This window comes from Panicum virgatum, chromosome 9N (genome assembly GCF_016808335.1).
Source record: "Panicum virgatum strain AP13 chromosome 9N, P.virgatum_v5, whole genome shotgun sequence".
Classification (NCBI taxonomy): Eukaryota; Viridiplantae; Streptophyta; class Magnoliopsida; order Poales; family Poaceae; genus Panicum; species Panicum virgatum.
Genome location: NC_053153.1, coordinates 48,102,565 through 48,117,695, shown reverse-complemented (window position 1 = coordinate 48,117,695; position 15,131 = coordinate 48,102,565). Strand labels below are relative to the sequence as shown.

The window sequence follows — 15,131 nt, the reverse complement described above, 5'->3', positions numbered from 1 at the left end:
GAAAATATCGTAAGTTATGATACAAGATTGTGTAAGTAGCTTACAGATGGGCAACAAGATAAAAAGAAGAAAAAAATACTCATCACGGAACACGGTTATAGAAAAGGATACGGACATAGTATTGGAAGCAAACTTGCAAAGACAAATCCGGGACAGCTTAATAATACGGAGTAGTAATCAGACTAGTAGAAAAAAGTAGGAGCCAAAATAAGGATGGCAAATAGTTAAATATCCCGTTGTTTACACAAACCCCCCCTAAACTTCTCTACCTTCCTGATTGACCACCTTTCTCTCCTTCATCTTACACCCGGCCCAAACTCGGTGCAAAACGGGCCGAACTCATGCAATTAATGCAAAAGTTTGTACCACGAAGTCACGTCAAAATTTTTCGCAACGAACGCTCCCGATCCACACCATTGAACCCTAAACTCATGTTTTGGTGCACTTCATTCCGTTTTGGTGCCAAAAAAAGAAAGAGGGGGGGGGGGGGTGTAAGATGAAGGAGAGAAGGGTGGTCAGTTTGGAAGGAAGAGAAGTTTAGTGGGGGTTTGTGTAAACAACATGGAGTATTTAGCTATTTGACATACTTACAGTTGGCACTCTTTCAAAAGCCATCCTTATTTTGGCTCCTACTTACCAGTGTGGTTACCAATTTTTCGACAAATCTGTTTTTGGATACCAAGTAAACAGTATTACTCTGGACTTGCCTAACATGTCCTGTCAATGTTGTGATGATTTTTTTTTATAATGAATGTTGTGATGATTATAGTGGCCTCCATTTATCTACATATAGAACAAAATGGAAATTGCACAATCCTCAAAGTGTTTTTGGGATCCAATGGTAGCTATTGCATTCAGAATGAATGGCTAGTCTCCCTTCCAAGTGACACTATGGCGGCCTAAGGTTGCTAGCCCAAGCGGCGACAGCAGCCGGTTGGCACCCCGCAGGTCGCGAGTTCAAACTCAGATTGGGGTGAATTTTCGTCTGTGGGTAAAAAAAAAAACCCTCTTGTTGTGCTCGCCGCAAGGCATGATCCTTAGGCCAGTCCCAGTGCAGGTTTCATAGGTGTTTCATGCACATTATTTGGTGTGACACATCAGCATACTGGATGACATGGCAGGAAATTGAAGAAGAAAGAGAAGGTTCTCGTTTCATCCCGACGAAATGAGTGGGGCGTTGTTTCCTAGTGCTAGGAAACACAATGAAACCGCACTAGGACTGGCCCAAGGATCATGCCTTGCGGCGAGCACAACAAGAGGGTTTTTTTTACCCACAGACGAAAATTCGCCCCAATCTGAGTGCTAGGAAACACAATGAAACATCAAAGAGAATCTTGATATTTATAAGTATTAAATGAAGTTTAATTACAAAACTAACTGCTATGATGCTTTGCTAATGCAATTTTACCACATTGCTATATGTTTTTGCTAATGCTATGATGCTTTCTCCACTTCCTTGGGAGTTGGGACTTCCAAGAAATTTAATGGTCCAAGTTTTCAGCAATCTACCATATATTTTGTTTTCGGAACAACATTTCACTAAAATCGGATATTGACTTGTTGGATGACTTTGAAGATTTGTGGATATATGTCAACTGGCATGCTGGGATATAACTGACAATTGTCCTCATGCAACAGCTGATTAGGTATAATCTCTTTTAGCCGCAACGAAGAGAAGTTGTGATCATGGCATCACTAAGTGCTGACCTTTTCTATGACATACTCAAGCGTCTTGATGCTGCAGCTCTGGCAAGAGCAGGCTGTGCTTGTGCTGACTTCCGTGCCATATCAAATGAAGAGGACTTGTGGGAGAATGCTTGCACATCTCTGTGGCCATCGACAAGACTTGATGATGTTAGGAGCTTGATTGTTTCTGTTGGTGGATTCAGGAAGTTCTATGCTGATTGTTTCACCCTTATATTGAACAAAGATGTTCCTGTAGTTCAGACAAATGAAACTAATCCCTTTGCAGAAGAATGGGCCGAGTCTGACTATATGATGACATGGATGAGCTTGAAAACTCCCAGCCTTCAGACTTTGTATCTCTAATTGATATATGGTACAAAGACCGTGTGCTCTACTCGAAGGTCATATGGGGAATTCCCAACTCAGATGGTGCCAATGGATGGTTCTATAACTGTCCATTCCGTATAGACTTATTTCATCACTCAGCTGAGAACAACGAGAACAATAATGGAGAGGTATTCCTATCAACCATCAGTGACTTACCATCGGTGCCCTCAATGGAGCAAGAAAGGAAATATGGGAAACTTTGGAGGGAACTGAATGATGGCATAAAATTGAGCTGGATCATTGTCAACAGAAAGATGAAGCGGGCAGTGAACCTGACAAGTTGGCACCCACTGGGTGGGCAGAGGCACTGGCCAACTGATACTGATTTTGTTCTACGGTTTGGATCTGTCCTTCCAGCACAGGAGGTCCTGCCGTGCCAGGTAGCAGAATGCATTCTGCTGATGAAATTCCACATGACAAGCATGGGGAATGAGGAGGCTGGAAAACCTTCGACGCCTGCATTGACTGAACTGAGTATGCAGATCGAAGATATGGGTGGCGTTCATCTCAATGGGCGTTGCAGCCTCCTCCTTCTCAAGGAGGCACTCAGCTGCCATCGGAGTAGGAATTACGATGAGGTGCTGGAGTCTTGCAATTTGTATCTGAAGGCACAGAGCGAGCTGAAAGAAGAGAAGATACGCAGCGAATTCCGGTTTGACACACTCTGTATTGTCAGTGGCATTACAATATTTGCTGCCATCTGCACCATGTGCTATAGAAAGTTTGAGAACGTTTGACTTGAAGGGTAGTTGCAGAGTTGCTGAATTCTACATGCGTAAATCATTCTGTATAATGTGGATTTCAGAAATGATGTAATGCATGCTTGTGAGCTGGTAAACGCAGCCAACTGATTGCTGGGTATTAATTCACCTTTAGATCTTTCAGGGGGAAAATAACCTCATTTATGAAGATGAAAAACAATTACAATTTCCTGCTAGCAAAATTCAGTTACTGCTACTATACTCACAATTGATTCAGAAATTACAATAGTTCGCAGGAACTTAGTTTTTTTTAAGGGCTAATTGGGAATTTTATCATCAGTTCATCACCATACATATATTCATACTTAGAAAGCGTACAGCATTTTGATAGCTATTGCATTGTATAAGATTAAAGAGCTACACTTATAGTAGGTAATGGGACACTTTTCTGGTGTCATTTCTAGATTATAAAACTCCTACGCTGCTCATCCAACTACGACAATAAAACGTATCATAGCAATATTTGCCTTTAAGAGAACACTGTTTTACCATATGGATCCTTCATGTCCCATAAGCACTGCTGCACTGCTGAGCGGTAAAGATGGTTAAGACTTAGACCCGTAGAACAGCACCAGACAATAGAAGCTTAAGTCTTAACAAAAATATGTTTCATACACCTTGGTGCCAATGCATCATTACCTTACAAAATCTCACTAGTAATGTCAATTGCACCAAAAAATAATTTCGACGAAACCATTTGCACCAATTTGATAAACAAAGAAAACAAACGCATAAACAGGCAATGCTCGGTAGGAGCTCAGAATAAGGCTGTCCACAATGGCAAGAGCAAGAGCAAATTTGCTCTTGCCTCGTTTCCCACGCCCTCTCTGTCTACAGTGCCAAATAGTACATCTACAGTGCCAAACAGTAGATTTACTCCTCCATTTCCTCCTATCGCTGTGGACGGTCTAATGGAGGGGCCAGGGTACCCATGGACCTATATAACGTGGCCAAACCGTGTGCAAATAAAGAAGTACCCTATACAGCTCACAAAAACAGCAGAACGAGCTGCTGGTGATCATCATTGCAACATGATGAGAACGCTGGAAAGCGTGGGCTCTCTTCTGAAAAAGAAGAGGTAGGAGTGTGTAATTCTGTAGAATGGAAGGGATTCATTCAGGGCCAGCCATGTTTCAGAAAAGATCGGCTTTCTTTTTCTGCAATTCTTGCTTCCACCTTGGCTGCTCATAGAATTCCTCTTTGGTCATAACAAACACAGTCTGGAATTCACTGTCCGCTAAATATGTCTGCAGGATCAGAACGAAGTTAGACTTCGAAATCGTTTGAAACATGACGGGCGGTAAATGTAGAAGAGGCTGCCATCATTATGATACATATTCCAATAAGAGACGATAACTATTAAAAAGCATCATCAATTTAGGTGCATCTATAAAAAAGCCCTGACTTAATCATTGTACTTCAATAAGAGAAAATATCACTATTCCTTGTGTTCCACAGAACTGCTGGTTGTGCTACTTAGGGAATCATGGTTTAAGATGTCATGAGGAACTAAGGAAGGCCTAAAAATTACTAAAAGCATCACTATCTTGGCGGGTATAGATAACTCTGAACTAAGGATAGAAAGGTTCCATTTTCAGGAGTTCTAGAAACAATGGGTGTGCATGTGGGTTGAGATGTGGGTGCTGTACTCTCTGTGTTCTTAATGCGATGATACACAGCTATCCTGTGTATTCGATAAAAAAATTGAAAAGTTCCATTTTCTGGTGTTCTAGAAACAAGAATTTGGCTGTGATTATGTTCAGGTCTTGACTCTTTCATTTTGTACTTCTTTTCTAGTTCATTTTTTTAGTTTTTGCAATAACCTTTGTATACCCTCATGTTCTTCATAACTAGCAGCAATTGCTGCAAAATGCCTACAATCCTGACTGTTATTTTCTAAATTTTAAGTCTGAGAAATTAGTAACCAGCAGTTACCTCTCGGAATTTTGACTTTGATGCAGAGCTTATAATAAATTTCTAAAGCAAAGAAATTCTATTAGCTTGTCTTATGGGATGAGGAAACAGGATCCAATAAATACTAAAGTAAAATGCCCAATTCCTCTATAATTACAACAAATACTTAGCCCTTTCACAAGGAAATGAGGTAACAAAGCAGAATGTTTTTCAAGGAGGCAGTAGAAGGTAAACCTCTCTGCGCTTGTAGTCTATCCCACTAACAGGGTCGGTGGACTTCGATGTCAAGCGTTCATAGCTAAAGATCGTCTGGCCTCCATTTTCGTTAGCAGTTTGTTCCTGTGAGACATCAGGCTCTGTCCTGCCATCTTCTGTGGCATCAGGCTCTGTTTCTGATGGAGGAGAAGCAGGAGCTAATTCAGTCTTCGCAGCATCTGCATCAAGTGAAGGTGTCAACCTTTGGCATCAAGCTAGGGGAAAAAGAGAATGTAACCACAGAATTCTCCCATTGCCATCTTCATCTACTTTCTTTCAGTTACTCAGTGCACCCTGTTCATTATTATAAACAAAACGCAAAGAAACACAGTCAAAGCACTACAGCAGATTACAGATCTCCTTTTACTCTTCTACAGCGAACAAAACAGACACGACTTTTAATACTTCTATTAAAAAAAAGGATGCAGAGAGCTAAAAATAGCCAATATTAGTTACCGGAGTTACTGGTGACACAGGAATAATATCAGGAAAAATATCCAATATTGTCTTCCTAAAAGTGTCGAAACTGCAAACCAAATTTTGGCCGACAAGTCTTACCTGCTGTTGGGGACGCCCTACTGTGGTGGGAGCTATGAGATCCCTCGGCGGTCAAAACATTGGACAGTGCGGCAACAGCAGCAGCTCGTTGGGACCCTTGGCCTGAATGAGATTGTGTCTGTGATTTTGACGATGTATTAATGGAGGAGGACAAGGCAGCCATTGCTGATGCACGCTGAGTATGTCCGCCATCACCTGAGCTTGGGGGCCTCTCATCCGACTGAAACACAGTATTGGGTGGTTAGCAGATAAGAAAAATTGGGAAGGAAATTATTAGCAATACCTGTTTTCCTTGGGAAGATGGATTCAGTGCAGATGAAAGAGCTGCCAGTGCTGATGCCCTTTGAGTTGGCCCACCATCACCTGAGCTCTTAGGTCCACCCTGCAAGTAATTAAAAATGACATGAATGAAAAAAGAAAGAAAGAAAACAATATGAGTCACTTCGTAAATTGAAAAAGAAATATGGACTTACCTCTGAACGCATTCCAAAAAGGACTGAAAGTTTCTTCTCAAATGAATTCCCATGAGTCTGTTTCAAGGATTGAATTTTTATAACATAATAGGCGCAAGTAAAGAGAAAGGTATGGCCAGAAAACACATCATATTCAAAATAAGGAAAAAGTCTATTTACACTAACAACGAATAAGAAATGGTAATGTCATAACAATAAATATCCTTTGTGTAACTACACAATTTATTTCTTATAGACAAAGATATATGTTATGTATTCTCTTCCTATTACTTTTCAAATTGAAATGTCAACATAACCCTGTCCAGCCTCCCCAAACCACGAAATAACTTCTATTGTGCAGTACAGCTCAACTTAAATTAGTAAAAAAAATAAAATTATGAAAGGCAATGATAACTGGTTCCCTGTTTTCGTGAATTCATCTACATCAAGCTGATGCCAAAAGTACTCTAGCTATTAACATCGGAAAGCTTTTTCTCCTCAAAAAGAACATGAGAAAGTTTTATGCTTATACAAGTTGATATATGTTACCCTTAAATAAAAAGGTAAAACCTTCAAAATATCATCTATCTTATACATATATTGATAAATAGAGCAGAATTAGAAGCACAAGTTAAATTTTGAAATACAGAAGTAAATATGTAAGAGTTACCACAGATCGTGTGCTATCCCAGGAGAAGTATGTCCTGAAGAAGCAAGGTTCATTCCCTTCAATGACTTTATAGAGAGGTATATCAGGAGAAATCGGATTTCTTAAAACCTGCTAGCTCCTGCTCGCACGGCCGCAACCCACGGAGGTGCTCATGCCTTCAGGGATCGCCACGTTGATAAAAAAAAAGGTGAGAACACACCCTTGAGAAAGGCAGGTAGCATGCAGTGGCCCCCACATCTCTTCCTCCCACGTGCCTTTCTCTCATGTGTCATGCCTCAGTTTTCGTGCAAAGCATACTTTCAAACAAAAAATGTTATATTTCACAAATTAATTATCAAAATTAAATTTTGATTGCACCATTTTATTTTTTACATTGAGCTCTTCAAAACTAGACCACACTTGACTATATTCAAATAAAATTTTTAATAAAATATTTTTATTTATTTCAGAACAATTTATTTGGATTTTTTATTCACATACCAACTTTTATTTTTGATGGAATACATTCAAAACAATTCTTCCTGTTGAACTTAATTTGTTTTCCAACAATTTATATTATTTAGGTATAACAATATTTTTAATGAAATTTGTTCTAGCTTCGCCACCAAATTGTTCTAATTAAAAAAACGTTCGAATATATTTAAAATGCGTATCTTATTTTAAGATCTAATCATTTGAAATATAATAATATAAATTATATTATATTTGAAATTGTTGTTTATGATATACACTTCTTTTACCAAGTGCTTTTGCTAATCTTAATTAGAACGTCCATACACGTGCTGTAGCAGTTTTCACTATACATGGTGCATGTAGCAGTGGTGGGTGTAGTGCTCTGCGATAATATAGCAGCAAGTTGGACATGCTGAGAATAGAAGTCCCCTTCCTTTACGGCATCTCATCGTGGTTCCGCATCCCTATCTACGCCGCTACCAACACGAGGTAGTTGCGAGGAAATGGAGGGAGGCTTCAGCACGAGGTCGAGCGCAAACAAGAAGCTCGTATGGAGACACGCAGAGGAGAAGGTAGAGGAGGCGCAATAGTGTGCAATGTCAATATCCAGTCCGTAATCCAATACCTCCTCCACAATATGAGATAACTAAGATTAGTACCCTTCTCACACACAAGTTGACTTGTCTTTGACGTTTATTTTTGCAGGCGAGGTGCACGGGCTTGAAGAGCACCAAGAGGAAGCCAAATATATTATTCTAAGCTATTATAGCTCAGGTATTTCCAACCATGTGTCACACTATTGTGGAAGTTGCAATCTGAGTGCTTTTGGTTGTGCTTTTATTTATCTATGTTATATATCCACCTGAATAATGTTATATCCATGTGAACTATTGTCGCTGCCACAGCCAACAGGAATAATACCTTGGTTCAGTTTTAAATTGGCTCTGATGTATTAACTTCTTTTTTTGTCATCTTCGGTTAATCAGTGGAATTATGTGCAAATTGTTAGGTCGATCTTTCGTTATTTACCATTTACATTACTATTAAAACTTGAATCCATATGCATTTGCTTATTCTTCTACTAAAGATAACTAAAACATTAATAACGTAATGACGCGCGCAAAGCGCACCGAATATTCTAGTACCTTCAAAGGCCACTGCATGTTCTACATATTTCTGGAGGGGAAGTAGTCATTGCTAGGAGTTGAACAATAGTTAAAAAACTGAAAAACGGAAAGGTTAAACTTGATATCGCACCTCACCAATTTCAAATGCTTTCTGTTTCTCTTTTGTCTCCACACCCTGACCCATCCAAACAAAAACCTCAGAGTGTGTATCCAGTATCATCATGTCTTCTGTCAACAAATCCTCTTGTGAAAAATTGAAAACTTAAGTAACCTGCATAAAAACGAACTTTCAGAATTTTTTTAATAAAAACGAGATTGCTGGAAGCCAGGAACATGACAAATTTAAATCAAATAAATACATCAACAGACCTCTAGCTTCCCTGGTAAATGGCGAAGATGTTATTGTAATGAAGCCAGAAAAAAAATAGAAGTAAAAATTAGAGTCAATATAGAGCATGAGAAACAGAATGTGATAGCAATAAGAGAAATGCGGATATAAGGGTTTTGATGACTACTAACCATTCCTAAGAGGGAAGGTATACAAATGAGGCTCTCTGATACCAACATCATTTGAAACATTTTTGCTTGTATAATTCTGCTTTCCACCAATAGCTGACCAGAACGTAGAGCACTCATTTCCCTCCTTGCAATGTTTGACAGCAACACCAGGCTGTAAGATTGGGGGTACAGATGATCTTAGTGATAATAGTGGCCAGGGTAAGGGAGTATCAATTACTTTCAGTTTTATCAGAGCGACCGGGGAAGGAGGAATTAACACCAACATAGTTATGTGACAGAATTGGAGTTGTCAAGTATGCTACAACGTTTTACCACATGAAAAATGAAATTAGTATAACTTTTGGAAGTATAATAATGAAAAATAGATACTCATTGATGACAGAAATTGTGAGTAACAATCATAATTCAAATATAATAGACATTAAGCAGCGGTTTATTATGTAAACACTATTCCTAACTAAAAGAAAAAAAATAAGGAATACAAATGTTAACATATTATTGTATATTAATGTTTCGCTGGTTTCCTTGGAATGCTTATTGCAAAACCAAATTATATATCTTGTCTTTCATGTATAGTAGGTTCATGATATCAGATTCACATCCAAGGTATTCTGATTTCAAAATAATTTATTATTTTCGGTTATTCATACTTCATATGTCCTAAAAGACTAAGACCAAGTAAATTGGAATAGAAAAATAGGAATATCAGAATCAGTTTCATTGCTCCTTACCTTAAAAAACTCGGCAACTTTACCAGCCCATTGTTGTTGTTCATAGGAACTTGAGTTGCCAATCCATGTAAACAACGCATTTTTGGATTGCAAAATGAAACAATCCGTGGAATTCAAGGATGTTGAGACCTAGAAAGTAAAAATAACTATAAGTTCAAGGGAGTAACATTTTGTGTCGTTCTTAGTTCTTTATAGTTCGAGTGTCTGTTAGCTAAGGATAAAGCTGCTTGTTATTAGAAATGAGCAACTCATCTATTACCATGCCCAAAGGGGCAGATATGAAGAACAAAAAAGTGCAGATAGAACCCTAGACTACTGATTAATTACACAAAGTATATATACATCTAACACTTAGGGATGGCAACGGGTACAAACCCACTGGGTTTTGCCGTCCCAAACCTAGAGCCATGAAAAATTTCTAAACCCATTAAAACCATATACAGTGATAGGTTTTGAATTTTTCCCAAACCCATGGCCGTCAGGTTAACGGATACCCACGAGTCACCCATGGGTCTACACTTTATTATACTAGCTTTTATGATAATCGGCAAGTTTAATATAACAATCATAAGTTTATAGTGTATAGAACTACATGCTAAGAAAGAATTTCATTGTTCACTAAAAATTACTAGAGGGAATAAAAATCTAAATTAAAATTTTTATATTCAAGTGATCATGACACCATACAAAGTCACCAATCCATCATATACATACAAAACACTACAGCAACAAAGCAATAACATCCCTAGCATCCACAAAAAATCCAAGGTTCACCAAAATAAGAAGTGAAAGAGAAGGGATATAAGGGATATTAAGTTTATTATGAATTTATAAAATAATATAAAATAATACCGCATCAACTTGAAGTGTCTTATTGTTATGAGATGTTCTAGAAACTCGAATGAGAGCGGCCATAAGCACAGTATGTTTCATCCTTCAGACCCTTTTCTTCTACAAATTTCTTGTAACCAGAGCTAATGCCACCCTGCATGATTTACCAAATATATTTATCTGATAGTAAAATTATTCTTCAGCTCTATTGACTGCTCCATGATTTCCTTTGTGGAGCAGCACTCATTTGTCATTAAACATGGCACAGTCACAGTGAGGATCATACCTTAAGAATAACCATTGGCTGAAAAAGTGCAACAAATTGAGGTGGCTCTTTTCCTTGATAAATATGACCCTAAAATGATGCAACCAATACATGAAACTCCTCCATAGGAAATGTTGTATGTGTCACCAAAAAAATGAATACAGTACCAGGACAGGTCTTCCTTTCATCGAATTCCAAAGGGTATTAGTTATTTGAAAAACCATCTCTTGATCTTCCTATGTGATATAAACCAAGGGTAAGTTCTTGCATCACAGAACAATTGTATGGGTACTAAGTCCACCATGAACCCTTGTATAGTATACATGCCATACTATTACAATATGTAAAGTAAAGGATCAACAATAATCAAACTTTCACAAGTTTTTTCTTTTGTGTGTGGTGGTGGTGGTGTGTGTGTGTGTGTGTGGGGGGGGGGGGGGGGTTAGAGAATTTGAGTTGTGTCTTAAGCATTTATATACAAAAACTATAACTACCCGGACACTGTGTTTTCCAATCCAATAAGTTAGATAGAACTCTTCTTTTTTGTCACCAGAATGATATGTGTAAAGAACAATATAACAATCTCCACTGTAGAATTTTCCAAGTTCCTCCTTTGGAAGAGCAGTCTTTGCATTGCCATTAATACACCAAACCTGAAATATACAGATTGTTCTTATGGTTTCATTTCTATTAATGCATTACCTAATCCCTTTTGTACTTGATAAGAAAATGCAACTTAGAAAGTACAAAGCAAGTTCAGCTAAACCTCAAGTTTTCCACCACCATCTAGCAAAGGAGGAACTTCATCATTTACTGGCGCACTACTTCTTGAGATTCCTTTGACATCGACGCCTTTCTGCTTCAGTAGTGCTACATAAAACATACGCTATTAATAATGACAAAAGGTCAATTTTAATATACCAATAAATAAATATTGTACCTGTAACTTTTATCTGGCCTTCCTCCGTGCTGGCATTCCCCGCCGTGTTGCTTACTGGCCATGACTCAAACTTAGACTTGAATGTATGATTCTCATAACCTTGAATCACTTGAGTTATTCTTGTTGTCTTTGGCCTATTTTCTTTAATAATGAATTTCTACAGGAGGTAATTTTTATATAAGGAAACATTTTTTAACAAGGCAACAAACCAAGCAATTTGGGTTCTAGGTTTTACCTCAACCGCCGCACTGGCAGTTTTCCTGTCCTCCACCTGTGTTACCCGACCAACCCACACAAATAGCTCAGTCCCACAATCAAGTAAAAAGCATTTAGTGTTCTCCAGAATTGATTTTGTAAGAACAATGTCTTCTAACTTCAATTCGCCATTTTTGATACTGCAAACATAACCATTAACAGTATGGAATAAAACTATTGGATTAATAAAATAATAGATGTTGATACTGCAAACATAACAATTAACAGTATGGGATAAATATGATGCTACCCACTTACAGTTCTAACTATGTTCCTGATTATGAAGTAATGATATGAAACTTGCACTGATAGAGCCCAAAACAAATATTCGAGTATTTGTATTCATATATAAGTTACTTAATTCTAAGTTTCTATGCATAATTAATAGAACATTTTTATATATTTTAGCAAATGAAATAGCCGCCGCTGTGTCTCGCTATAGCTGTCTATAGCCGCTAGAGCCTGCTAAATGTTATAACCCGCTTATTTGCAACCTTGCATATAATCTTATTGGTAGTGCTATGTAAGAAACATGGCCCCATTAGTCCATAGTTGTGATTTTGATGATTGTGTGATAATATAATCAATGGGACTAACAAAGTTTGTGAGTGCATATTTATAGGATTTTCAAGTCTCACGGATGTAGTCCAATCCATAGTCAAGGTGTCCGAATTGCTGTCAAGTGTCCAAAAATATAGTGAAAAAATGGAGATCGAATATTTTAGAAGTATCCAAATGACAGCTGAGATGAATTGGACAAGGATAGCAAGAATTAGTGGACCGGTTGAACCGACGGTATCAAGAATCAACAGGGCGGTGCATTGAGAAATTGCAACCACGACCAAGTGCAGAAAAACCAACGACACCGGTTAAACCGACACTACTAGAAGATATGCTTCGGAGCAATGCTAAGTTGACAAGGCGATCAAGTGAATAAATGACTAGGCACCGGTTGAATCTGATGGGATCAGGGGGTCCCGATCTTACGTCCAGGGTCGTGCTCGCATAAAGTGGTGCCTTGTGCGGAAGATATGACTTCAAGTGATCTTTATATCACGTCGCATGCCTTCCCAAGTGCTGCCGCCTGGTTGTCGCACGGCGTCGTGATCATTGTCTGCCGCCTGGTTTCATCGCCTACCGTTGCTGCTGCTTTGTTGGCTTCGAGCACAAGTTGTGATTGTGTGAAGATGAATTGGCAACTGCAAAGACTCGAGGCCAACAGGGCAAACTAGTAGGTCTTTTGGCTAGGGGCACGTGTTCAACGTCTGCCACTTACATTTGGATTGGCTAAGAGCAACTCCAGCAGCAGTCCTTAAATCAGACCCTCTAAGTGCTAAATGTGGCTGCCTCTATTTTTTAGAGGCCTCTAAATTTATTCCAACTCCAACAATAGCTCTCAGTTGTAACTTACGATAGAGGGCTCTGTAGAGACCCACTAGGAATGGAGGAAGGAGGAGGAGATTTGGAGGTCTCCATGAAATAGAGGGTCTAGTAGAGAGTCTGCTAGAGTGCATATTTTTAACTTCATGCTCTAAACTTGCGGCCGCACAGGCTGCACGCCCTTCCGCCTAGGCATGCTTTCGTTAGATGGGGATAACTATCGATTTGGTGGGCATTTGCCAATTTGTCACAAACGATTCGGCTTCCAAACAATAAAATTCGAACTCTGCAATCGTAGCACCACTTCTCCTCTGGTTATCAACCGTGCACTGCACGAATCTCACCACAAAGGCTAATCCTTGCCTGCGAATCGAAGACACAAGAAAGAACAAAGAAGAACATAATCTGGAAAATTGCAGATGAATTAATTAAGCACTCGAGTTGGGGTCTCACAAACCGATCTAGCGGCAAACTGTTCTTGACAGAATAACTTAAGTGAAATGAATAGGGTTCCAAGGAGAACCTGACTCCCTGTATCTTCGTGATAGTCTCTGGATCAGTAGCTATCACATACAGAACTCATTTCAATTACATATCATAGTCATACTTCTCGACAAAGTCATTACAAGGACTTATTTATTACATAATCCAAAGGATTGTAATACGAGTCTCCGATTACAAGCCCCTTGGGCTAAAGGAAAACAATCAGAAAGCGGAAATGGTAGCTAATCTTCTGGGCCATCCTTCACGATCACTTGTTGTCGGTGTTACGTATCACCGGCTAGTAAATTTGTGTGCGTGTCACTACTTCGGATGGTAATGCAAGGATTCAACACAAGGTTTATACCGGTTCGGGCAAAATGTCCCTACGTCCAGTTTGAGCTCTTGCGCTCTTGCACTCAAGTTTGTAGTAGGAGTTACAAATAGGTGAGAGAGGGAACAGGCTCCCAAGTCTCTAGTTGCGTGAGCGTGCGTGTGTGCGTGTGAGAGTTCGGTCCCATACTCAGGGGTACCCCCCTTTCCCTTTATAGTCCCAGGGAAAGCGGGGGGTCGGATACAAAGATGGTGGAAAGGTAAAAAGGGAGAAACCATGGGGGTCGAACGTGATCTGACCCCCCCTTTCCTCATCCTGTAATCAAGGTGGGGCCCTCGGTCCTTGCTGACATTGATGGCAGTCATCCTTCCCCATTCTTTATCCTATAACAGTCATGGCGGATGGGAAACGGCCTGGCGCACTGTAGATGACGCCCCGTTGGCGGTGATGGTGTCAGCGGACACCCTGTCGATGACGTTGGTGTCAGCAGGGGACGGTCGTCTAGTCTTCATTCTCATCTGGATGGTTCTCCCGTCATTGGTGCTGACTTCTGGGGGAGTGGTTGCGTACCCTCCCATCGGTGAGGCGCTGTCACGTCCGGGTCCTATTGCGCCTGTTCCGGCATGTGCCGAGGCATGGGCGACCGGTCACATCCACCCTCGTGGGTTCTTCTTTGACCAATGATAGTCTCCGCACAGCGGAGTAGGCGGGCTGCCACATGGCGACGCAATCCTTCCCGCCCTACGATGGTCGGGCGAGGCGGAGCCCTCCCTGCGGGAGTCGGAGAGAGAGACGCTCTCACTGGGGTCGGACGAGGCCGAGATTGCTGCCGACGGGCCGCCTCATCATGCTTTGGGCCACACTTGATGGGCCGAGGTTGACTCGGGTCCCCTTGCTGGGCCGTGCTAGTCTAATCCCTCTGGTGTTGACACGTGATTAGGGGGTACCCGTTACTTTTACCCCCATCAGTAGCCCCCGACCCCGCTCGCGTCCATAATGAGGGCATGCTGGGGGGTTCCGTCTGCCGATGCGAAGGATCGCCCCTTCGTTTTTTGATGTTCCATCTGCCGATGTGAAGATTCGCTCAGTGGGTTCATTGACCGTAATTATGGGCATGACCCTCGGTGTTGACG

The 15,131-nt window shown here is 40.2% G+C and overlaps 2 pseudogenes; one reads left to right on the top strand and one right to left on the bottom strand.

The window, feature by feature from the left end:
* Positions 1–1,633: 1,633 nt before the first annotated feature.
* Positions 1,634–3,010, top strand: LOC120693315 (annotated as a pseudogene).
* A 786-nt stretch (positions 3,011–3,796) lies between these two features.
* LOC120689066 lies at positions 3,797–14,576 on the bottom strand (annotated as a pseudogene).
* Between the last annotated feature and the right edge of the window lie 555 nt (positions 14,577–15,131).